This window comes from Sus scrofa, chromosome 4, assembly GCF_000003025.6.
Source record: "Sus scrofa isolate TJ Tabasco breed Duroc chromosome 4, Sscrofa11.1, whole genome shotgun sequence".
NCBI lineage: Eukaryota > Metazoa > Chordata > Mammalia > Artiodactyla > Suidae > Sus > Sus scrofa.
Window position 1 is genome coordinate 74,583,383 of NC_010446.5, and position 25,648 is coordinate 74,609,030.

The 25,648-nt window shown below is 46.0% G+C and overlaps 1 long non-coding RNA gene across 3 annotated transcripts in view; it reads left to right on the forward strand.

Annotated features, from left to right (window-relative positions):
- LOC102166303 overlaps window positions 1–16,275 on the forward strand; it is a 73,196-nt gene extending 56,921 nt beyond the window's left edge. For 2 of the 3 annotated variants that reach the window (XR_002343315.1, XR_002343314.1), the window contains exons 4-5: window positions 4,762–4,807; window positions 10,906–12,113. This is a non-coding gene — a long non-coding RNA (uncharacterized LOC102166303). Of the gene's footprint in view, window positions 1–4,761; window positions 4,808–10,905; window positions 12,114–13,509 lie in introns of those variants that run through there. The other variant, XR_298335.3, reaches the window with a different exon arrangement.

The following is a 25,648-nucleotide window of genomic DNA, read 5'->3' on the forward strand; positions in this document are numbered from 1 at the left end:
ATGACAAAAACTAATATAGCAAATGTTATTTAGCAGCTAAAGGATATCAGAAAACAAGATGATCGTGATAGATAGAGCTTATGGGTTATTGTATAATATTATGAATAGAAAATACTATCCTGAGAAATACAGTAAACTACCAAGAATAAATATATATATATATATTTTTCTTATGTACCTACATGTGCATGTAAACTATTTTGACAATTCATTTAAAATTGACCTGAGAAGCCTTATAATTATTTATTAGCTAAATTTTGAGTTACATTAACTATTTCTAGCTAAATAATTTGTCTATAACAAGTAAAGGCATGGTTCATTTCAGCGTAGTTCTATAGTTAACAGAATGAGGTCATTTTCCTGTGAAACATAGATTTTTGAGAGATTAGTGTATACCCTTATCTTTGAGAAAATTTGGGCCCAGGGTCACTCCTTGAGAGTAGATGACCTGTCCTGAGAGGGGTGAGGGTTGCATGGATGCTGCCAGTGGTCACAACCGGCCTCAGGGCAGCTTGAGTCAATTTCCGCTCACACGAAGCCACTTTGAATCAACCCAGGTTTTTCCTCCCTGATCCACAGCCCTTGAGGCCACAGGTGTGAGCCAAGGGAGGTGGCACACTTTCTTACCTTTCTGGCCTGATTCCGACTGTACCATTTCCCCAGCGAAGTGACTTGCACACCCAGCCTGTCCTACCTTGTGACAAATGCCAGCCCAGGATGGACAGGCTAGTCACTCTTTCACTTGAGATCCCATTGTCAAGGACTCAGTCTCTGCTAGGGCCCAGTCCCACATGGGACCTGCTATTCAAACAGCTCTCGCTGCAGGAGGTGGGACCTCACTCCAGAACCCTAGAGGCCGGGCTGCAGCGCTCTCACTGGGGGCTCCCACCCAAGGGCTCCTCCTGCACTCCTGGCTCTGCTGGGCCATTCGGGCTGAGAGTCAGAACCTGAACCTACAGCAAAGGTTTCCTGGCCTTGGACCCACTCACAATAGGCAAGCTTCAAGTCACCTGCTGTTGGGTGGGAGCAGCTGTTCCAAGGGAGGGGTGTGTGGCCTATAGATCCAAGTGACAGGGATGCAAGATGCAACATCTTGTCCTTTGTCATAAGGGGGATGATCTGGTTTGCTCAGACAATTACACCCATTGAAACCTTACAATGCCATATACTAGATGGGTCACCATGCTGTACAGTAGAAAAAAAAATTGTACTGGGGAAATAACAAAACAAAACACAACAAAAAAGCCTTACAATGCTTTAAGTCCTGCTGCATAGCCCAGGAACGGTGTCCCACCTCTTGGGCTAACACATGATGGGGGATGATATGAAAAAAAAGTGTCTATGTATGACGGGGTCACTTGGCTGTACAGCAGAGACGGGCACAACCTTGTAAGTCAACTATCCTTTAATAAAAATAAATAAATAAAGGGAAAAAACCTTCACAATGCTGCCGACCACATTATAGTTGTGAGGTTTAGCTCCTGTTCTTTGGCACCCTGTTGCTCACTAGGGCACCCAGCATGCTTGCCCCTTTCCTGCTCATCACGTTCCATCAGCACAGCGCCAGCAGCGTAGGGGCCCGACACATCCTGCAGAAAGTCAGAGCAGTCCTGGAAGCTTAGCTCTATCAAAGCTGTATGCAGGCTGAGCAGAGAATGGCTTATGCTCTCTGCTGCATGTGGTGGTACATCCTGCTTTTCATTCCTGGCATTATTCATAAGCATTTCCTCATGTCATTCAACATTCTCTTAAGAATAATTTTTATTTATCTATTTTTGTTCTTCTCATGGCTGCACCTGTGGCATATGGAGGTTGCTGGGTTAGGGGTCGAATTGAAGCTGCAGCTGCTGGCCTACACCACAACCACAGCAACGCTGCATCCGAGCTATATCTGCAACCTATGCGGCAGCTTTCGCCAAAGCTGGATCCTTAACCCACTGAGCAAGGCCAGGGTTCATACCCGCATCCCCATGGACACTATGTTGGGCTCTTAATCTGCTGAGCCACAAAAGGAAGTCCTTTTAAAAAATAATTATTAAATGGCTTTATAGTATTCCATCATAGTGCTATATCATATTCATTAAGCTATTCTCTAATTACCTGACATTTAGATTTTAAAGTATTTATTACTAGAAATAATGTTGTGATCAACTTTTTGCATCATGACTCTATTTTCATCTTATTTTCTTAAGAGGAATTTCTAGACATGAATTACTGAATTAGAGTTTGAAGATGTTTAAGGCCCTGGATTCACACTTACAATCTGTTCCTTAGAAACGGTGATCTGGAGTTCCCGTCGTGGCACAGTGGAAACGAATTCGACTAGGAGCCATAAGGTTGTGGGTTCGATCCCTGGCCTCACTCAGTGGATTAGGGATCCAGCGTTGCCATGAACTGTAGTGTAGGGTCATAGACGTGGCTCGGATCTGGCACTGCTGTGGCTCTGGCGTAGGCCAGTAGCAACAGCTCTGATTAGACCCCTGGCCTGGGAACCTCCATGTGCCGAGGACAAAGGACAAAAAACAAAACAAAACAAAGAAACAGTGTTCTCATTAACATTCCTCCAGCTGTGTTTTAGAACACTCGTCCCCCACCCTCTGACCTGCACTGATATTGGCATCTTTTTTTAACTTTTGCAAATATGACCATTAAAATTTCTTGTTACTATTATCCTAATATCTGTTACCGTGATGTTGTGATGTTAAGTTGAATATTTTCATATGCTTATTAGAAATGCTTATTTCCTGTTTTTCTCTCGACTTTCCTGATGAGGAGAGAGTATGATCCTATTCCATATTATTCCACATTCTTACAGATATTACATCTTTCTCATCCTTTTTTTTTTTTTTTTTTTTCTTTTTAGGGCTGCACCCACGGCATATGGAGGTTCCCAGGCTAGGGGTCAAATTGGAGCTGTAGCCGCTAGCCTACGCCACAGCCACAGCCACAGCAACACCAGATCTGAGCTCTGTCTTCGATCTACACCACAGCTCACAGCAGTGCTGGATCCTTAACCCGCGGAGCAAGACCAGGGATCGAACCTGCCTCCTCATGGATGCTAGTCAGATTCATTTCCACTGAGCCATGACGGGAACTCCTAAATCTTTATCATTCTTAACTTGGTGTCATTCCTTATGTAATTTAAGACCCTAACCTGTTACCATATTTTAGCAGAAGGGAGAATTGCTCCCTTTGATTCAACAATGGTAGTCAAGACACACACTCAGTAACTACTGTGTAACTGTTTCATTGTCCCTACCCCACGAGATCAGTCCCTTCTCTCTCTTCCTTGCTCTTCTCCGCCAACCTGGTGGGCCCTGTCTGGCGTGAGATCCCCGGGGCCTCAGAGCTGATCACTCTGGGGGTGGGAGAGTGATGGACAGAAAGGCGAGCATGCCATGCTCCCCACTGGGTGATCTAGACCTCAAGTGTAGATGCGGACCAGTGCTTCGCTCACCAGTTTTTACTTCCCCCTCAATTCTTTCCTCCACTCCAAGTTGTTGCTATTTCTATTCAGTTATAGAAATGTAAATGGAGCACAGCACAAGGATGGATCTCTAAATACACGGTGTCGAGTGAAAGAAGCTGCTCACAAGAATGTACATGATGGAGTTCCCGTCATGGCTCAGTGGTTAACGAATCCGACTAGGAACCATGAGGTTGTGGGTTCTATCCCTGGCCTTGCTCATTGGGTTAAGGATTTGGTGGTGCTAGAGCTGTGGTGTAGGTTGCAGACACAGCTCGGATCTGGCATTGCTGTGGCTCTGGTGTAGGCCGGTGGCTACAACTCTGATTAGACCCCTATCCTGGGAACTTCCATATGCTGCAGGTATGGCCCTAGAAAAGGCAAAAAGGCAAAAAGGCAAAAAGGCAAAAAAAAAAAAATGTGCATGATACATTCGGAAGACGTCCCATTGACCTGAAGTTCAAGAACCGGCAGATTAATCTCTAGGGATAGAAGTTAAAATAGTGGGTTCCTTTGCCTGGGAGGATATTGGCTAGAAGGTGTGTGAGAGACACACCTGGGACATCCTGTCATTGATCCGGGGGAAGAGGGTCATTCATAGTATGTGCACATATTAAAATTCATCAATTAAAGATGATACCCTTTATTGTATAGTATTATAGACCTCAACAAACATTTAAAGAAGAGGAAACAGTATATATACTCTGGTCTTCTGTTAAGTGAGTTCTAAGGAATTTTATGGTTGTTTTTTTTCTTTTTCTACTTGGATGTCTTTGTAACTGAATAATATTAAACCCCTTTCACATGACTTTCATTCTGAAGTTTATTGTTTCCTTCCAGTTGAAGTTAAAGAAAATCATTTCCAAAGCCCTATGTAGTAAATTCTTGTACATTTTTTTCACCCAATGAAGTCAAATATTTTATGGCAAATCTCATACACATTTTTCCCAGATTAGTTTAGCACCAAGAATTCCCAATATAGACATGCCACAGAAATGCACCTTAATATTAATTATGCTAGGTGCAATTAACACAACTTATAACCTCATCCAATAATTTATGAAGTAGGCTGCCACCAGGGAATTAGAAAGCAGGGCAGAGGCTTCATATCTGTAATTATAATACCTAATTTATGCTTTTTAAGACCTCTGTATTTTTTAAATGTTTTTCATCTGCTACATATGTAGTTGTCTTCCACTCTCAAAAAAATAAGTGTTAATAAATTTTGTTTACATCTTATTTCTTTTGCCAAGCAAGAAAATGTTACATATTAACTCTTTTTTTTTTTTTTTTAGAAATGGAATTCTAGCCTGTATCGATACAGCTGGCACACCAGGAAAGGTACTGATTTAAAATATCAGAAATATTTTAAAGGAACCATTTCAAAATAATTACTTATAGAAGTCACATGAAACTCCCAAGACCTTATGTCTCATTATAGTTCCCGGACTTGGAAGGAACTGATACATCCAAACATCTAACCTAGACTTTCTCTGAAATTGTGGGCTCTTACCACACACTCTTCTTGGATTGTCCCTATGAACAAATCTCAACAGCTGTTTGGGAAAACTTGATTTTTTTTTCTTCCAGGAAACATTAGAAAACAGTCCTTTTTAAAGTGCTTGTATTCACATGCTTTTTCTCTAACCCTTGTTGGATCCCTAATTAATCTATAAATGTAATAGACTTCTAATCAGAATCCTTTAGGAGATTTTTGGATCGTGGAGGAGAAATCTGAAATTCAACTTAAATAATACATCCTCAAGAAGTGAAGAAGGTTTAGAAAAGCGTAAGATGGCGGCTTGTCTATCAGATACGGAAACGTGAACTTGGAATGACCAGCCACCGTTTATAGGACACGTACCAGGGTCAACTGGCTGCTGCCCTGCAGTAGCAGTGACCCCTGGGAATCCCAGTGAAGAGACACATCCAGGGTGGACCAGCCAGTCACCTAGCAGCAGAGAAGTGTGCCTGCCATGGAGGAGTGGTGATTTATCCCCAGGGGAGTATACACAGGCAGTCTGGATTTGAACTTCTCCTCATGCCCTCTTTCTGCCGGTACCACTAGCACTGATTTGCTGCAGACTTTATTTTCTCTCTTGGTCTCCAAGATGACTTTATTTTTGACCAAGGAACTTATCCTACACTTCGCTACGATGACTTGATGTGCACGTGACCTACCAGTCTCGCTACAGACCCCAGGACCCAGAAGCATATTATTGGTAGGGTGACCAGATGTCCCATCTTGCCTAGGATGACCCTGGCTTATGCCTGTTGTTCCAGAATAATTCTTCCAAGTGCTCCATTTTGCTACTGCAGTTTGAGAGAGTGGAGAGAGGGGCTGAGAAATGCCTGTTTCATCCACTAATTGGGGGCCAAGGGCGATGCCGACAGGGTGGTTTCTGTGACCTGGAGCCTGATTACAGTGGGTTAAGGAGCCAAAGGGATAGGAAAGAGCAGAGGCAGAGAATGGGAGCAAATCTGGGAAGTCTGGCTCTGGATTGACAGAGAGGATGGGGAGCCGGAGGGCTCCAGATCCTTCCGGGGGAGGCTCACTCCCTTGATTGTTTTTTTGAAGCGCTTTATCTTTTATTGAATACATTTGGCATAAAACATTGTATAAATTTAAGGTATACAAAGTGTAAATTTGACACATATATTGTAATATGATTTTCATTATAGTAATATTTTGCACGTCTATCACTTAAAAAGAAGTCCTTTTTTATTGGTTGGGATAATCAGTTTTAGTCATTTAGCAGATCTAATGATTATAGTACAATATTATCGCCTGTACTAATTACACTGTACATTAGATCTCTTTGGCTTTTGTACCACTAGTTGCAAGTTTGTCCCCTTAAGCAACATCAATCTTACCATCCCATTCTCCCATCCCCTGGTAACTAGCATTCCTTTTTTTAGACGTTTGATTTTTTAGCTTTCAGATACGCGCTGTTATATGGTACTTGGCTTTCTCTTTCTCACTTACCTCATTTAGCTTAGTATGCTCAAGTTCCATTCCTGTTATTGCAAGTAAATTGGTCCAACCACTATGGAAAACAATATGTAAGTTTTCTCAAAAAATTAGAAATAGATCAAACATACAATCCAGCAATTCCACTTTGGAGTATATACCCAAAGGAAATGAAGACACACACATACACACACACACACACACACTATATACATCCATCCATACATATATCTTCATTTTCATGTTTATTGCAGCATTATTCACAGTAGCCAAGACATGGAAACAACATATATATAAATTTTGCCGTGAAAAAAGTGGATCATCTGCCATTCGCAACGACAGAAATGGACCTCACTTGCTCGATGAATTTTATTACATTTGTACTTGTACAATGATCATCACTCACTCATTCGCTTTTAACCTCAGGGATTGCAAAGCAGGGTGAAGTGCTGAGAGGCATGGCTGCACAGAAGGAAGGGTGTGTAGCTGCAGGGACGTGGCATCCTGTGGGGACCAGGTCCCCGGGGAATGGGAGAAGCATCGGGCTGAGCCGGGAGGGAGCTGAGGGCAGCATGGCTTTCCGGCTTTGCTTTACCACATCTGCAGAAAGGCGGGGCTTGTTCCTTTGGCCCTACCTCCAAAGTCACTGGACGGTAACAACCTGAATTAACTGCCAATATTTTTTTCAAATAATTTGGGAAGCCCCTAGGAAGAAATGGACTGCTTGAGAGGTGGAAGAGAGGAGGAACAGAATATCACCAAAAATGGAGGTTAAAGCCAGTGATACTTGGATAGGTCCAGTGATTCTGGGAACCAGTAGACCAACTAGTTTTAATACAGAGAAAATAAGGTATTTTGAGTGCCATGGAAGAAAATAAGATTTCTTTATACCATATATTATGCAAATAATCAGGGTGGAAGGGATTGGCTAACATACTTTAATCCTCCATTCTGAGGGACAAGCGAGTTTTTTAAGATCTTTTTATGCCTTATTTCTTAATGCTTCAATGACGGTGATTTGGTTCATTCAGTCAGGTACAGAATTGAAACATCTCATTCAGGTGGGGAGAATTTATGCTCTTTAAAACACTCAAATACTCCATTTGGTATTCAAAATAAGCCAAATGGCCTGGGATTCAGATGTTTTAATTGTTCCAAGTTTTTATACTATTAGCCATCTGCTTATGCAGCAGACAGACAAATGAAAACCTAGGAAGAGGGGTACATCAAACATGCATGCAAATCAAACAGAAATGCATTCTTTAGGAAAAAAAAATCATGGATACTTCTAGATGTTCCACACCAGGCAAATCTGCATTTTGTCATCAGGTCTGTGTCTTTCAGAGGGCATGATGTGCTACTTACTTTGTTTTAGGTATAACCTACATATGCTGATAGTTTTGACTGATCTGTTAAAAAAAAAAAAAATCCTCCTTCTGTGGGAATTGACCAGGAGCAAGGGGACATTCTCAGTTGAATGTAATTTTTATTCATGAGCTCTCTGAGTCTTAGGCTCTGGCTTTAGATCTTTTTTTGTGTGTGTGACAGGTTCAGAGGTTCAGTCTTGATAAGCCAGTGAATGTTGGGATATTTATTTAAATCTCTTGCATCTGCAGAAATCCAGCCAGGATCTTCTGAGAGCGGTCTTTCTTGCAGGCTTGCTGGCCCGCTGGCCTCCTTGCATCCTGGCCATCCCAGGGAATGGTCTACCTCGTGGCATTTCCTCACTTCTCCTTTGGGCCCTGGCAGCAAAGTAGAGATGTGGATACTGAGACAACAGCCCCACTTTGAGAGAGAAAGGAAGGCCTGACCAAGGGCCAGCTGTGGTCAGCTCAGATTTTACCACGGAACTGTGGTAAAGTTTAAGGGACTCTATGCTTTTAAGTCATAAATTTTAGTATTAATAACTTTTATCCATTGCTTTAAAATTTTATTTTATTCGAGTACAGTTGATTTACAGTGTTGTGTTAATTTCTGCTATAGAGCAAAGTGATTCAGTTATACATATGTTCTCACTCTTTTAAAAATATTCTTTTCTGGGAGTTACTGTGGTGGCTCAGGGGAAATGAACCTGACTCATGTCCATGAGGATACGGGTTCAATCCCTGGCCTTGCTCAGTAGGTTAAGGATCTGGTGTTGCCATGAGCAGTGGTGTCGGTCGCAGACATGGCTTGGATCCTACGTTGCTGTGGCTGTGGTGTAGGCCAGCAGCTCTAGCTCCAATTCAACCCTAGCCTGGGAACATCTATGTGCTGCACCTGAAACCCTAAAAATAAATAAATAAATAATCCTTTTCCATTATGGTTTTTCTCAGGCTATTGAATAATATAGTTCCCTGTGCTGTACAGTAGAACCTTGTTGTTATCCATTCTGCAGATCTAGTTTGCATCTGCTAATCCCAAATGCCCAATCCATCCCTCTCCCCCCACCTCCCCCTGGGCAACCACCAGTCTGCTCTCTGTCTGTGAATGTGTTTCTGTTTCGTAGGTAGAACTTTTATCCTTTAGGTGAAAGGGTCTTTTCTAGTTCACACACATCACTTTATATGAATCTACCTTTTTGGATTTTGTTCATCCAGTTCATGTTAATCCCCCACTTGGTGCCGGATGCTGGATGAAGCACAGGGGACCCATTCATGGATGAACTTGTGTAAATAACTCAGGGAGGTGCTCCCCTGGGAGGGGTCCTTTCTTTCCCCTTCCACTGAGTCAGTACCTTTTTCTATGCCCTGTGGCACCAGATTCCTTATTCAACAAATATTTCTTGAACATTTTGTTCATCAGGTTTTTCTACAAAATGAAGAATCACAATTATAAAGCCTCAGTGACAGACAACTATAAGCTTTCATTTATTATTCACTCATCTCCTGTTATGTGGGTGTTGGCTGATGGAGGCCGGCTTTGCTGAGCTTGCTGCTCGAGTGTGAAATGGGTCTGGGTCCATTCACTCCCTTTCCATCTTCCTTAGACCCTTGGCTATTTGAGGATGGCAGCGGCATGCGAGGGGCAGGAGGAGACCTGTGATGCTCTTGCAGTCAGACCTGGCATGCTGGCACATTCCATCGGCCAAACAAGTCAGAGCCACGCTCACCATCAATGGCTTGGGGATGTACACGCCTTCCTTGGAGTCTGGGTGTGGGGCAAGGGAATGAATGATCATCTGCTCTATCACAGAACCTACTATATTTCCCAACCTTTTTTTTTTTTTCTCTTTTTTGGCCGCCTGGCAGCACATGAAGTTCTCAGACCAGGGATCAGATCTGAGCTGCAGTTGCGACCTAAGCCACAGCTGTGGCAAACGCCGGATCCTTGACACTCTACGCCAGGCAGGGAATTGAATCTGTGTCCCAGTGCTCCCAAGACATTGCTGATCCTGTTGCGCCACAGCGGGAACTCCTGAGCCAACCGTTTGTAATCTGCTAAAGAGGCAACATCTTCCAGAAATTCCTAGTCTTTTCCCCTCAGTAAATAGGTAAGGACAACGGATCAATTAAAGGCAGTGGAGGTAGGGTTAAGGATTTGAGCCCTGAAGCCAGGGGATCAGTGAATTCTGGTTGTTCTATTTATGAAATCTATGATCCTGAATAACAATTTTAATCCTCTCTGAGCCCCAAGGTCCACGTCTGTCAATTGAAACTGACAATAAGGTACCCATCCCAGAGGGTCCTTGTGGGGATAAATAAGTCCCGCATGTAAAGTTTTAAATTTAGGGTATGGCAGAATGTAAGTGCTCAATAAATGGACACTGCCATCATCACCCCCCAGGCATCCCGGGGCCAAGAAGAGCATTCTTGCTTTGGAGGTGCTGGGCTGCGAACTAGAGTAAGCACCATCCTAGCATCTGTCCACTTGGGTTACAGGTGTCGCTGGCCTGTCTACTTTCCCAACCACACCGTGAACCCCTTGAGGACAATATGGATCCTCCTCCCTTGGCTGCTGCCCCACAGCGGGCACTCAGTGCAGTTGATGATAAGCGCTGAAGTCCAGTCTCCTGCCCACTGTGCTCTCCACAGCCCCGCTGTTAAAGCTGGCTGCCGTGAAGGGTCTCTTTTGGCATTCTGTTTGTATGCATTGTTGTTGCTTTCATTTCCAGTTTGTTGCAGACCGTGGTTTTATCTGTCCAGGGAGACAGATCTCCTGATCCGCTGCTTGAACACTGCAGCCGCATCAAGTCACTGTGAATGTTTCTGAACACTGGCTCAATATTTCCCTATGTATTTCTTTGTGCAGCAGCAACAATCATTCTGTAGACCAGCACCCGTTCCTGGACGGCTCCCGCTTTCCCCTTTCAATAGGGCTGCTGGGCATTGTGTGCATTTCCTCCTGACGTCCTTGCAAATAAAGTATGCAGCGAGGCAGACCTGTTCTTCTGAGATCCTTCCAGGTGCTCAGAAGCCAATGCACAAAGCCAGCGTTTATCTTGTCAAGGGTCTTCTCTCAGATAACTTGTCCCTGCTTTTCTCCACAGCCTGGTTTTCCTAGGAAAACACAACAGAAGCTGCTGCAGATGTGGGTTCCTGAGTCCACTCTGGGACCAACTCCACAGACATCTCTGGTGGCAGTAGGGGGACTTCTGAGAATGCTTCAGGCCCAGACACCTTCCAGCAAGGGATGGTGATAGCCAGGAAAAGAGCCTGGCCTGTGCTAGAAGTACGGGAGTATGTCCTCAGAGGCCCCAGACTGTCGATAAAATTTGCTGATAACCTGGATGAGAGCCTTTGCCTGAGCATGAGTTACTCACGGGCTGTCCGCCTTCTGTCTGCTTCTGGATCCTGCAGCAGCTCCTGCACAAGCTGAGCATCTCCCCAGCTGCCACGTCAGCCTCAGCTCCTTCCAACAACCAGGTAGGATGGGGAGCCAGGTGTCTGGGGTCCCAAGCCGCTGTCTAGGGCCCTGCAGAGGATTTCATCAAACTTCTAGCCCATACCCTTCCTCTCCATCTCACTTGCTGCCCAATTCTATGCATCCCTGTCCCCCCTGCCCCCTCCCACTGGCTTATCTGCTAGGGACAGGGTGGCAAGGCAGCTGGGTCCCCCCAGCCTCCAGAAGCCAGTGGAGGGGTGTCACGGGGCCCCCCTGGGAGGAGCCTCTCTCCTCTGCCACCAGCTGGATGTGCCTTTATCCTCTGAGGCCCCATCTTGCTCTGAACATCCCAGTTCTTCACCCGTGGGTGTGGGTTGCTCCTTGACCCACCGAGATTCACCAGTTCAGGCCCCCCCACTCTCAATCCTCCCATTCTGTGCCTCCAATCTGGGGTCTCATCACTGAGGATGATGCGGGCAAGTAGGATATAAGTGGGTGGGGTGGGATGGGGAGGGTTTTGACGTAGAACCAGGGGTATGTATGAAGGCGGGTGACAAGGTCCCCTTAAAAGAGACAATCTTGTCTGGCGAATGAAAAGCCACATTTAGTTTTCACTGTAGAGTATTTAAAAAGGGAATAAAACATCTAAATGGGAAAAGATACTCTGAGACTCTTCCAACGCACTGTGCTTCAAGCTCTGTTCCAGTTAGAGCTGCCACTTCTGCCGCCACCATCTGGGCTCCAATGCTCTCCCAGTGGCCAGGAGCTACAGGGGGTATTCCAAACATTCCAGCATCATTTAAACAAACAAACACAAATACAACAGCTCCTAAAGCATGGACCTTCTGTCAAAAAAAAAAAAAAAAAAAAAAAGCTGTGCCATAGAAATCGACACAACACCAAATCAAGTATACTCTGATAAAAAAAAAATAGTGTATATGAAAAAGAATAGCCATAAAAAATTATCTTTCCTAAAGAATCCTAAACGACTACAAAGCAGAGTTCAAAACCCTGAAGTTTTATGTCGCTCCCCACATCTTTGCCCTCTGCTGATATTCACACCTGCAGGCAGCTGGACTGAAGGACAGGTGGTCCTCGTACAAGCACCGTATTTCCCACCCCTGGCATGTGCTTATCAGGCCAGGCTCTTACCTTCCAAATCCACATATGCACAATCTCCCCATCCCCATCACGTCCTCTTAAACTTCCTTGACATCCCAGAGAATAATGCCCGCACACGCGAGGGGTTCTTTCAGTGCCTGTGATGAAGACATTTAGGCAAAAACTCTTTCCTTCTCAGGATGGGGGCAGTGTCATTTTGCTGGTTAGTTCAGCCAATCAAGACCTAGGTCTCTAAGCTCTAGAAGATTTTTATATAATGAGGATTTTTTTTTGGTAAGAGATGTGGCTTTGGCAAGTATATTTCAACTAGGGAGTGATCAGTGAAGAAATGAATGAATGAATGAAGGATTTTGACCTGTTGTTGGGGGACACTGGGAGTTTTGCCTCATTCTTCATTACGCTTGGAAGAGTTCGCCTAGTGGGGTGTCTCTTCTCCTTTCTCCCCATCTCAAATCCAAGATACTGTGGTCCTTTTGTCCAAACACCTGACTCTGAAGGAAATTGTTTCTCTTACAACATTCATAGCAAGTTTCCAAATCGTACTACAAATGATTGATTGCCAACTCTATGACACAAAAGACAAAAAAGATTTGAAGAGTTATCCTGGCCTCTCATTGCTGGTGATCATAGTTAGACTTTTCATAGAAGCCTGAAAATTGTTCCATGTCCCTTTCACCCTAGAGCAGGGTCACCCTAGGCTCTGTTTGGGTCTGAGCAAGACAAACCCCATATTTAATGGGCATGGGCCCCCAATGCTCTTAGACAGTAAATCTGTGTGACAGCAAGAGGGACTCGACCCCAGACAAACATTATTTTATGTTCCCAAAGCAAGGTGACTGGGTATTTCTGAAAGGGTCGCAGCTGGACCTTGTTACGATGACGACATATGCTTTTTGATAAACTGGCCGTAGCTGACACATCCAAATGAGGATTACCCTGCAGATCAGATACTGTGGGAGATGCAGCATCCTCACAGGGGTGGCATTTCTTAAAACACTCTGGAGCTCTGTTTTTGGAACGGTTCTAAGATACACTTTGAAAAACCACATAAGAATGATCAATGTCTCATTTACTCTATCACGATAGCTTGTTGTAAAACATAAAACGCTTAACCACTCTCATTCTTCTCCTTTTGCTGTTTCCCCAGATGAACCCAATTTATAACTATGAGGGTGATCCAAAGTGAAACACATCCCATTTCAGGTTTGTGGACCCAGGTTCAGGCTCACACATCAAGGAGGACACTTACTGTCCCGGAACCAGGGCTTAGGAAAGTCACTGAGCAGCCAAGCTGGATCCTCTGGTGGAAAGAAGATGCCATCTTGGGAGAACAGAACCCAGGTGATGAGGTGATTGCATCTGACATTTATTGAAACTCAGAAGCCTAGTAAGTCTCTGAGCCAAGACTGAAGGCAAAAGTCTGACTCCAAAGCCAAGTGCTGTGAAGAGCTGCACCCGGGCTTCCCCACACTGCGTTGTGAGATGCAGCTGAGATAAGATGGTGAAGCAGGGCTCTGGCATCCAAGGAGGTCTAGCTTTCCATCTCCAGCTGCAAGCAGCCTCATTTATGCCCGGGTGCCTTGCACACAGGATTTCTCACCGGGCGCTTGGAGGGTCCTGGGCACTGCCTGTGCTGTGCCATTCCATTCCTTACTCACTATTTGAATGGATGATTCTCCTTATTAGGAAGGCACAGCACTAGATATGGGAATTATCACAGTGAACAAACAAGACACAGCTCCATCTGTGTGTGTGAAGTGGTTGGAGGGAGAGATCAGAATTAGCAACATCTTTACCTGCAGGTAGAGTGAGTATTAGGGAGAAATGTTCCTTTGTTTCTTTTTATCTTATCACTTTTTTTTCTCCAGTTTTTCTATCACTACCATGTGTCACTTGCATGATAAGAACAAACAAGTTTATGTTTTAAAGGGCCCCTAATTTCGAGGGCAGATCACCTGGCGGAGGGAGCCCTTGACTTGGGGGTGGGATGGCACACGGGTGGCGTTCCGTGGCCCGGGCCGTCTATCCAGCCCGCTGAGCCCTTTCCCTGGTCCTGCTCTAATGCCCCAGGAAGTCTCGGTTTGGACAGAGTTTCCAGAGACAGCAGGGGTATAAGCAGCAGTGTAAGAATCTGCTGTCCTTAAACTAACAGACTCTCAGAGACACCACATGCAGGCCAGTAGCTAGAACTCTTTTTTGAAGGCCACAAAACCCCCCGTGGAACTAAAGCAGCAAGGCGGGGAGGCTGCACTTTGACACAGGACTGAAAGTCTGCTGGGCCTGGCAGGATAGTCGTAGGTGCGACCCCAGCAGCCCCAAGCTCCCCAACCCCACTGGCTTCCAGTGACCTCTTTCCCACTTCTCACTGGGGGACCTTGGACTGGGCCGTGTGTGGCCTCAGGGTTGGGATCCTGTAACTGCCTGAGTCACAGGCACCCCTCTTCTGAGAGAGATTGGAGTGAGGGGAGGGTGGCTGGGCAGCCTGGGTCCCCTCTGAGGAGACGGCACTCGATGGGTGCTGTGACCTAACCCGTGACATCTCCACTTGACGAACTATTTCGTGTTCATCTCTGAAAGACAAGCTCTTAGAGGTCAGCTGACTCTGAGCACTCGCAGGCTGGAGCGACAGCAGCCACCAGCTCAGACCATCTCTCACCTGCCTGGACCTGCCGTCCTGGAAGCGGCCCTGACTTGCCTCCCTCCCCCACTTCTGCCCCCAAGTTTCTTGATGGGGGAGCCTCTGTACCTTCCTTCTACCACCTGACCCTTGGGGCAGACACCCCCTCTGTCCTGCGAGGTGCCCGCCACCTGTCCTCAGCCAAGTCCTTGGATGAACCTCCTCCACTGACTCCACAAGCCGTCTTGATTTGAGAGGCGGAGGTCAGGGTTGGCGGAGGAGTAACGGGCTCTGCTTACACCGGGTGCTCTCTGGTGAGACAAGGCCATGGTTTGGCTGGCATCCCACTGGCCGGTGTGTAGGGAACGGCCTTGGCAAGGCGCCTGCCGCTGCCTGGGCAGCCTCGCGTCTTACCTGCTGGAACATCCATCTTCTCCGCAAGGTCTCAGGGTGGAAATGAGATCAGCCTGCCTAAAATATTGGCTCAGATAGAGTAAGAAGCGCCAACAAAACCCACAATACAGTGTCCTGTCCCCTCTCTTCACACTTCCCAACCCCCATATTACAACTTCTCTAAGAAAAGGATGAACACACACACACAAAATCTAGAAAAGCATTTGCACAGGAAATCCTTCCGGTGTAACACCTCGAAGGCTTCCAGTGTTTATTCCAACAGCATCTAGAACATCATTTCATCCCGTTTGGTGGTCCTGCGCCCCCCCCCCAGGTCTCCTAGACTTGGGGAGCGGGGGAATGTATACAGCAAGGATCTCAGACGACCTCTGTCAATGGGGTGGTTTCACTCAGTTGCCACTCTTGGGCTGTTTTCCAGCCACTACCTCTTCCTACTTCAAGTTCAGTGCCCAGCAGCGCTGAGTCACTGTGAGCAGGTGTCAATACCTGTCTCCTGGGGAAGGTAGATGTCTCCAGAGTCGTAATAAGTCCTATTGAAAAGTCCAGTCACAACTGTGCACGGTGCTCAGGGAAACGTCTCTCTCACCTTGGTGCCCCCGGCTCCCTGCCAGGCTCACTGAAGTTCCTGTTACTGCAACAAGGTAGCACCCTGGAAAACCTAATTTAAAGCAATTAAGTGGTATTGGACTGCAAGCCGTCACAATGAAAGGAATGGCCACGTTCAATTCAGAGCCCAGATGGTCTAACTAGGTCTTTAATGAACCACACATGTCTGCACATCTCTACACCCCACTGGAACCAAAGGTATTTTTACAACCAGTTTTGTTTGTTTGTTTGTTTGTTTTTTGTCTTTTTGCGTTTTTTTTTGAGCTCCTCCCGCAGCATATGGAGGTTCCCAGGCTAGGGGTCGAATCGGAGCTGTAGCTGCTGGCCTACGCCACAGCCACAGCAACGCCAGATCCGAGCCTCGTCTGTGACCTACACCACAGCTAACAGCAACGCCGGACCCTTAACCCACTGAGCAAGGCCAGGGATCGAACCCGCAACCTCATGGTTCCTAGTAGGATTCGTTAACCACTGCGCCACGATGGGAACGCCATTGAACTGGTTATTTTTTATAGATAAACCCAAAAGAGAAAGTCCTAGGAAGTAGATTCGAGTTAGAGTTAACGTCCAGGCAGTGTGTGTGCAAAGTGGGTTTTCCCAGGTGAAGCCACAGTGTGAACATTTCCACGGGAGGGTTTTCCCACGGCCTTCTCAGTGGGAAAAGCTAAATAGACTAAGGTAAGACTTAAACGATTTCTAACACCCATTTGAAAACAATGGCAGACGTGCCACGGGCCAGACGTGACTTACTGCCCATGTCCTCTGCCGAAAATTGTCAGACGCATCTGCAGAAGGAAGAGCAGGACTCCTGCGTGGCGGGACCTGGACAGGAAGCTCTAAAGAGGAGGGGCTTTGATTTGGGTTTCAAGGATTGGGGCGGAAAGCGGGAGAGAGGCGGGCGGAGCTCCAGACAGGGAGGCCTGCTCTTTCCACTTCCCCTGCGGGACTTGGCCTCGGGGTCCAGACATCTGGCCTGCAGCAGCAATTCTTATTTAAATGAATGAAAGAATTTTCTTGTGGCCAATCTAGTCCTAAAGATCAGGCCCCTGCTGTCCTGACAGTGAAAGGAGGGAGCACAGCAGGGAGGAAGAGGGGACAGATTTAACCCTGGCCCCTGCTTAGGAGGAGGTAACGGTGTGTCCATTTCACAGACCAGGAGACTGAGGCTCAGCAATGTGAGCAGTTGACTGAGGGCTCAAGGCAGGAAGAGAAGAAACAGGGAGTGGGCACCTCTGCGCCCTTCTGCCAGGTGGGGGGGTGAGAAGGAGGGCCTGGGCCCCCCAAGGAGCCATCAGAGGGGGAGAGATGTTGCCACAGGCCGGAGGCGGGAGGCTGAGTGCTCCAGACCCTGTGGTTGCTCCAGCCTAGGTTACTGATTTTTTGGCTCTAGGAGACTCTGCCTTGCCAGTGTTTGCTGGTCTCCATGGTTTTGATGGTTTCTGTTGTCTTTCTTCTCCAAGTGTAGCTGGTGGCCAACTCCTCCTCCAGCTCGCCACTGAGCTCAGAATCAAGGAGGGGGACCAGCTCGTACACACACACACACACACACACGCATATATGTATACATGTACCTACACATATACACACACACATACATAGTCTATGATACTATATATACATATATTTATATATATTTATAGTATACATATGTACCTTATATACGTACATCTAACATAGGTATGTATGTTATAGATGTATATGTGTAAATATAGTGTATATGTGTTACACACATATGTATGTATACTAAGTACTCATATATATGTTTATATATATACTGGTGTATTCATTTTTGTCTTTTTAGGGCCACACCCATGGTGTATGGAGGTTCCCAGGGGTCAAAATGGAGCTGTAACTGCTGGCCTACACCACAGCCACAGCAACACCAGATACACTGCATCTGCGACCTACACCACAGCTCACGGCAACACCAGATCCTTAACTCACTGAGCGAGGCCAGGGATCGAACCCATGTCTTCTTGGATAATAGTTGGGTTTGTTAACCACTGAGCCATGATGGGAACTCCCTGATTTATATTTAAGTAAATGTATGTTATATATATATATATATATATGTATATATATATATATATATAAAATTATACACATACATTATTACTTTATTATAAAGATATGAAAACAGGTGTCTATTTGAAATTATACTATTCTGCATTATTTACTTTTCTCTTACACAAATGCTATTAATAAACAACATAAAAACAGGACTAGCTAACACTGCCAGTTGGTAGTAATGAATAGTAGGACTTAAGTTATTTTGCTGTTTTTAAGGGAAATGTACCGTCTTTATGCTGTTCTTTCTGTTGCCTGACACAGCAGTTCCCTTTCACCCTCCTCTTTTCTGGATGTTCGAATGTCTTTCACTGGTTAGGATGTGCTGGGGACACAGCTGGTGAAGCCACCACTGCCACCCACCCTCCTGCTCCTCAGCTTGCTTCTGTGATCTCTACAAAACAGAGCTGCCCAAAAAGTGGTTCTGGACTCACATACACTTAGCAAACAGTTTGCACTAAAACCGCCTCTGGGAGATTTAAGGCTCCGATGAAGGTCCCAGAAAACCAGCTTAAGTTTGTTTAACCCCGCTTCCCCCTAAGTGGCATTTGATTTCTGGAACATTTTTCTACGTAGACACTTAGCACTAAGTAGCAAAGGGCCCTACCTGATCTTCCTTCATCTGTCAACAGCCCCGTGTCTACAGGTGGATCTGCTATGTCTGAGCCTGGCTCGCCTTCCAGGTTTTCCATGATCTCTGCAAGGCTCCTCCCTCACTTCCTTCAGTCTTTGCTCCAAAGACACTCCGAGTAAGGCCACTTCCCATCATGCTGCCCTGTTTTGCTTATAGTTTTTCCTAAGCATGGGTCATCGTCTAACATTCTACGTGTCTGACTCATTTAACTTCTTGGTCAAGGGCACCAGTGCTTCTTGCGGGCGGGCATTCCTTCTGTCTGGTGGGCTCACTGCTGTGGCCCCAGGTTTGGAGCCTAGAGCAGCACCTGGTGCAGAACAGAGACTCAAGGAAGGAAGTGGGGGGAGGCGGAGGCAAGGACAGACAGCACGTGTGTGCGGGGAGCCCAGTGAGGGGACAGGACACAGCTGCTGGGAACCTGTGCTAAGCCCTTCTGGTATCTCCTCTCAGACTGGGCTCCTAAAGTGGCCCTGGCTTCTCTTTACTGCACATCCATCCAACGAGCTTTAAGCCCCTTGCCCAACACACCAGACAGTTCATGAGGCCATGGTGACAAAGTGGCGGGGAAAGAGTGCCCATCTTCAGGGAGGTGACCTTCTGGCTGGCATGTGCTCAGGGACTGAAAGAGGAAAATCCAGCAGAACCACATCCACGGCGTTAGCTGTAGCCTGTCCTCTCAACAGGCAAGGTGTTTGCTCTTCATGGTTTTTTTTTTCCCCTAAAACTGAATGAAGAAATGATTCATCCCCCATAAATGAGGGTTAAGAGCAGTCAAGTCAGTGCTGCAGAAGAGACGATGCCTTAAATTTCCTTTTCAGCTGGAAATCAGCCTTATGATCTGCTGGGCGGTGAGATTTCAAATCCCTCTGAACAGATTCCCCCCCAAATCCCTAGGATTTTAATTTAAAAAATAACTGTAGTGTAATTTGACCCTCAGCACACTTGTCGGGAATAAATTCTTTGAGAAATCCAGCTTGTGCACACGCACGAATGCATAATCATTTAAATGCAGAAAGTACAAAAACCCATGTCAGCTATTAAGTTGGATTTAAAAGGCATCAGGTGGTGAATTTGATGCTGAACACAAAATCTTGGGAACCTGAAATGCTTTCCAAATCTCAATTCACAGATTTTTTTGTTTTTTTTTTTTTGTTTTTTTGTCAACCAAAGAATTCTCAGCAGATGGAAGCAAATCCATAAACTCAGAGCATGGTGTCCCTAGGGGAGGGGGTTGGCTTTAGATCAGATACGTGCATGCTGGGATGCTCTGGGAAATTGGAAATATGGACAAAACACATCCAGCCTTAGTCCAGACCCAGTGGAGTGATTTCCTGCAGCTCCACCTTCCTAAACCCTGTGCAGCTGTCTATTCAATGGGAGAAAAGAGGGAAGCCTTTGGAGAAATAACTGCAATGCCCATGAAGCTACTAAATTAATGTTTCGCTACGTTCCACCAAAATAAGAGGCTCAGTAGTGCAAGTCCTTAAAATTCTCTAGAACTGAACAGAAGAAAGGGATGTGACCGAGATATTTGGAGGTTTGTCTGCCAGAAGCCGAGCTTGTGATGCACATAAATAACTCACCTAGCTGCTCTTCTCCATCTATTACAAAAGAAAAGAAACAGCCGGAAAAGATTAAGGATGCCTTGAAACCCTCGAAAGCTTCCAACTTACTTGCACTCATGAAGGCAAAGCCTAAGAACCACAGCCTCTTCGAGGTGGTGCAGCGAGGGTTCTCTCCCATTTTCCTTCCCCCACTTGAACTTCCACATGGTCTCAATTATGAGCCACCACAGTTGGAGTCAGTTGAGGGAGCCATTGCAGTCATGCGTGCCTTGCTTTCTACCCCCCCGCCCCCCAAGGGAGCAGGATTTTCAGAGTACAGGATGAAGATCCCATGGTTGAGGGGTCAGTGTGCACACGTGGAAAGGCTAAGATGCCAGGTGTTTTCTGAGCCGGATGTGCCTTGGAGACAGTCGGCCAGGAGGCCTTGGGTGGTTGATACTTGGTGGCACCACCTTGAGTAGGTATTTTCATGGAAAGGGTAAACTTTCCTATGTCTGGAAAGAAAAGGCACATGTGCTGCTCCTTGACTTTGGGGACAAATGAGCGAGTCAAGTTCAAAATCAGGTCTGTAGCCTTAGATTTCTGTTGCCCCTCCCTGTCCCAGCACAGCCAGTAGAGCTTCTCTCTCACTGCCCTTGAATTACAGTGATGGTGAGGAGACATCTTCCTTTTAATGCCTTTGCTCATAAAATCCCTTCATATGGAGAGGTCTATATTGTGGACCCCTCTTCCCTTAAACGTGCTGTTCGTTAATTTTCCAAAAGCAAAAACTACGGAAAGACATTCTTAGTTGCCAACCACAGTTCCCACTTGTAGAATGACGGTGTTAGTGACAGCAGCAGAAGGGGCAGAAGGACAAACTGGAGGTGGAGGGGGACGGACTCTGTGGTGGTGAGGTGGCATTAGCTGAGGAGTGCGGCTGGGATTCATGCATTCTTCCAAAGACACATGCTATTCACGAGCACTGTGCCAGGCCCCGAGACAGGAACAGGGGATTAAAAAGCGCCCACAATAGGCAAAATCTTAATGAATGAGAGACTTTCTGACTGTGGTAAGTGCCAGGAAAGAGATCAGTAAGGACGCGGATGAACATTAGCGATCTGCTTATGAGGTGCGGAGGCCAGAGCCGTCCGGGACACGGCAGGTGCAGTGAGACCTAAAATGACCGGCCAGCAGCGTGGAGACGGAGTAGCAGGGGGAAATGGCCTTTGAGAAAGAGCAGCATGGTCCTGGACCTGGGGGTGGGGTGTAAAGAGCGTGAATGTTCGCCAACACGGAGTGAGGGTGAGCAAACAAACGGGGAGCCCGAGGGGGAGGGGCATGTATGACTTTTGGACAAATAAGGGACTCAAGATAAAAATCATGTCTGCAGTCTCGTATTTTTGTTCTCCTCCCTGCAGGAGGAAACACCTCCAGGGTCTCGAGGGCCGAAGGACCCACATTTTAAATTTTGTCATAACCTCAACGGAAAACCACAGAAAGAGTTTAAGCAGCAGAATGGCACTTCGTATATCCATTTTTCAAAGGTTCCTTTGGGTTTCTTTACGGGGATACGCTGAGGGGGAGTGGGGCATCCTCTCAGAGCTTATGGCAGTGGTGCAGGTGAAAGACCACGGAGGCCAGGCAGGTTGAGGCAGGGGACATGGAGAGAGGTTGTAACAAGGTTCTAATCGGCAGAGTCTGTTTTTCAGAGCTGGAACGTAGTCCTGAATGTATTTTTTTGTTTCTGAAAATTAGACTCCAAAAAGCTAGGGTTTGTAACTATGATTCTAAAATGTAACGAAAGTATTTTCAAATATCTGGCCACTGTACCATTTCCACCAGTTTTCTCATTAGTAACACTGAGAGTTGGTTAATTATCTATGAAAGTAGAGACTGGAATTTTTAACCTAAGAATCTTTTGGAGGGCACTTGTTAAAAAAGCACATTCTTGGCCTTGGCGTGGAGCTCAGGAATTTGCTTTGTACTGAGAACCTCAAGGAATTCAGATATGTTTGAGGCACACTTTGAGAAGTAGAGTGTTAAGCCTGGCAGTTCGATTCTGCCTCCTGCTGGTGGTCTTTTATGTATATACTGTTATGTCTGTAGTGGTTGCTTTTCCCCTGAGGCAATAGTCTGGATGGGCTAGGTTGTGCTGCAGAAAAAAAGAACGAAACATAATCCTCAAACTTGCAGAGGTTCACAAGGTCAAAGTTCATCCCTTGGGTTGAGGACAGAGGGCTCTGTTCTGCATTGTTCTCATCCAGGATGCTGATGGCAACTCTGCTGTCTGGAGTTTTGTTGGCTGCCATATTTGGGGGAAGAGGAAGTGGCAGATCTGGCACTGACTTTTTGTGCTTCCTTCCAGTGATAACCAGGGTCACTTCCACTCATGGTTCATTGACCACACTTAACGCTTTGCAATCTGCTCAGGAGCCCAGAAGGAGAAGGAAATGAGTCTCAGAGACAGTGGCAACATCAGTCCCAGGGGATCCGGGAGGCAGAGGTATCAGGCCTGGGCAAATGGTTGCTCAGCTCTTGAGGAACACCGGGCATCTATGGATGGGGAGGCACTACGAGAACTGAAAGAGTGGTAATCATTTCCAGAGTTGCCAATAACCTCCCTGAAGAAATTTCTTAATCTTTTAGAAGTATTTTATATCTCTGAGGGTTAATTGAAAAATAGCTAATGTATATTAACAGAAAGTCTCCTAATTGAAGTTTCTTTAAACATCTGATTGTATTTGCAACAAGGAACACTGCATGGGAATAAAAGGGTCTATGCTGGTCAAGTCGTGTGATGGAATTAGTGGTACCCAGTGCTGCTCCCTGACCCTGGTACTTAGGGAGGGCGAGAGGGCATCAGTCTCCTCTCTTCTAGCCCCACTTGTCAGTTAATGGCTCTACAACATGCCTCATTTCTCTGCACCTGTTTCCTCTTCTGCACGATAAGTTGGGGAAAGACAATAGATCGCTAATGTCTCTCTCAGAAGAACCCAAAAGATTCCATCCTGATGTGTTGCAATATGGTGAATAGTTTAGGTCACTCCTTGTATGGAGGAATCACAAACCAGGTTACAAAATTGTGTTTTAAGCTTCTGAGAAGCATTTTGCAATACAACTTACTGCAAAGGAGCAAAAGTGTCTCCTACTAAACAGATGCTAAAAATTCACCATGGACTGTAACTTAGGATGTACTTTATTAATTGGGTTTGCATTTCCCTTTTCCCACTTATTGGATGTGTGCCTTTGAGAAGTTGTTTAATCCTTAGATCTCTCATCAGCAGAATGGATTCTAATTTATTTCTAATGTTCTTGAGAGAATAACATGAGATAATGTGACAATGGGCTTAACACTGCGTCTAAGACATACTGATAGCTGTTTCATGAATGCAAAATAAATGAAATGCCCAAGAAGTGAAAGACTGTGTCATTATTATCATTCTCATCCTAGCTTTGTACATGGTGTGTACCTGGCCACACTCCATTCTGTCAACTTCCGACAACCTCAGCGGTTTTTGGAGATTCTTTCCATGCAGAAGAGAATCCTTTTGTAGGCTTCATTGCTTCCCACAGTTAAAACTCGAGCAGCTAGTGCCTAACATGCCCTTCAGTGACTGTGTGGCCCTCATCTGGCCTCTGCTGTTCTGCTCCCTCTGAATTTCCATCCCTCGCACCTCATGCTGCTGTCACAAAGCCCCGAGGATGAGGGGACACACATCTGCTGATTTCCTCCCATCGTACAGATGAGATGTGGAGACAAACTTTGGGCAGATGGAGAAGTTTGAAACCCTTGGAAGGAGGAGTTCCAAAAGGCTGCCGAGGCCCCTCTCCCTCTGGACCTTCCTTCTGCTGGGCTTCTCCTAAAGCCAGGGCATGAGCTGAACCCCTAGAAATCCTCCATGCAGCTGACTTGTCTAGACACGTGGCCGCTGAGCCTCTGGGCCCTCGAGAGGCAGCCCTTGGACAGCATAGTGGAAGTTGGCAGAACCTTCCACCATCTTCCAGGGCTAAGGGTCAAGGCAGGTTGACATTTCAAAATCTCGATGAGGTAAGTTGCCTTTTCTGAGTGACGAATCTATGCCATCCTTCTGGCCACCCTTCACCTGTTTATCCTTCCACAGGGAGTCTTCTGGGTACCACACCAGGCACCTCCCCAAGGCTGGGAGGGGGCAGAGATGCTGACTCCTCAAATCATCAAAATGCATTTTTCTGACGGTTGACTCATGGCCAGTCCTTGTCCTCCACTGCCCTTCTAAATGTCCTTGATCCAAAAGGAAAGCACGAGGCTTCAAAATGGCATGCTCAACACTCAAAAACTGTGGTTGGTTTTAACAGCCTTGTCTCTTTGAACTTAGTGGGCTGTGTGTTACTCATGATGGAACCTCTGAAGTCTTTTTAAACATTTTATTGGCTACCATTTGGGTAAGAGTGAAATTGTTGAAAATCTGGCTGTTTTGAGACATGCTTGTACACACAGGCAGCAGATACAATTATCAAGATGAATTTAAGGGCACTTCGGTTTTTAAGTTTAACACGGTCTGCCTGTCCTCGTCTTGATTTAGGCTGTAGGGAGCACAGAACTGGAATCACAGAACTGAGTTGAAGTCCCATTGTGTCACTTTCTTCCTTGGGGATCTTGGTTAAGGGGCTTGCTCTCCATGGAACTGAGGTTCTTCACCTCTAAAATGGGACAGTAATTACTACCTTGGGCTCATTGTGATAACATTTATAGTGTAGCTAGTACAGGACTAACATGTGATAGGTTAAGAACATCAAGTCAACATTTATTAAACACCTACTATATACTCTGGCCTTCTATGTTGCTGCTGCCCAACCCGGGGGCCATAGTTCACATCCTAATCATCAGAGATTTGTGAATTTATGAGGACAAGTTTCCCCCCGACCCATCTCAATGGAAAATAAAATGTTTTGAGGAAAGCATACCATCTGAAAATTCGCACAAAGGCCCCCATACAGTGTAGCAAAGGCTGGGCCCATGGCGGTCTGACAAACATGATCATCTAATGGGAAAAAAGCAACACTGAAAGTCCAAAAATCTCATCGGCCAATAGTTGAGTTGTGAGGTCGGGAAGGAAGAAGAAAGCATTCCTTGCAGAATGAACAGCTACTGAAAGTCATCAGTAGTGCTAATAGTAAAATAAGCCCACAGATTCTGTGATACTCCTTAATTTAAAAGGTGGGGCCTCTCTCCCCTCCGTGAGTGTGGGCTGCAGTTAATGACCCTCTCCCGAGGAGCTGAGCATGGCGGACGAGTGTGACTTAGATGCTGGATCCCCCAAGGCACTGTGGCTCCTCTCCTGCTCTCTTGAGGGTCGCCCCTCTGGGGGACGCCAGATGCTGCAGTGTGAAGACACTTGCCAAATGAGAGCCCTCTTGGGAG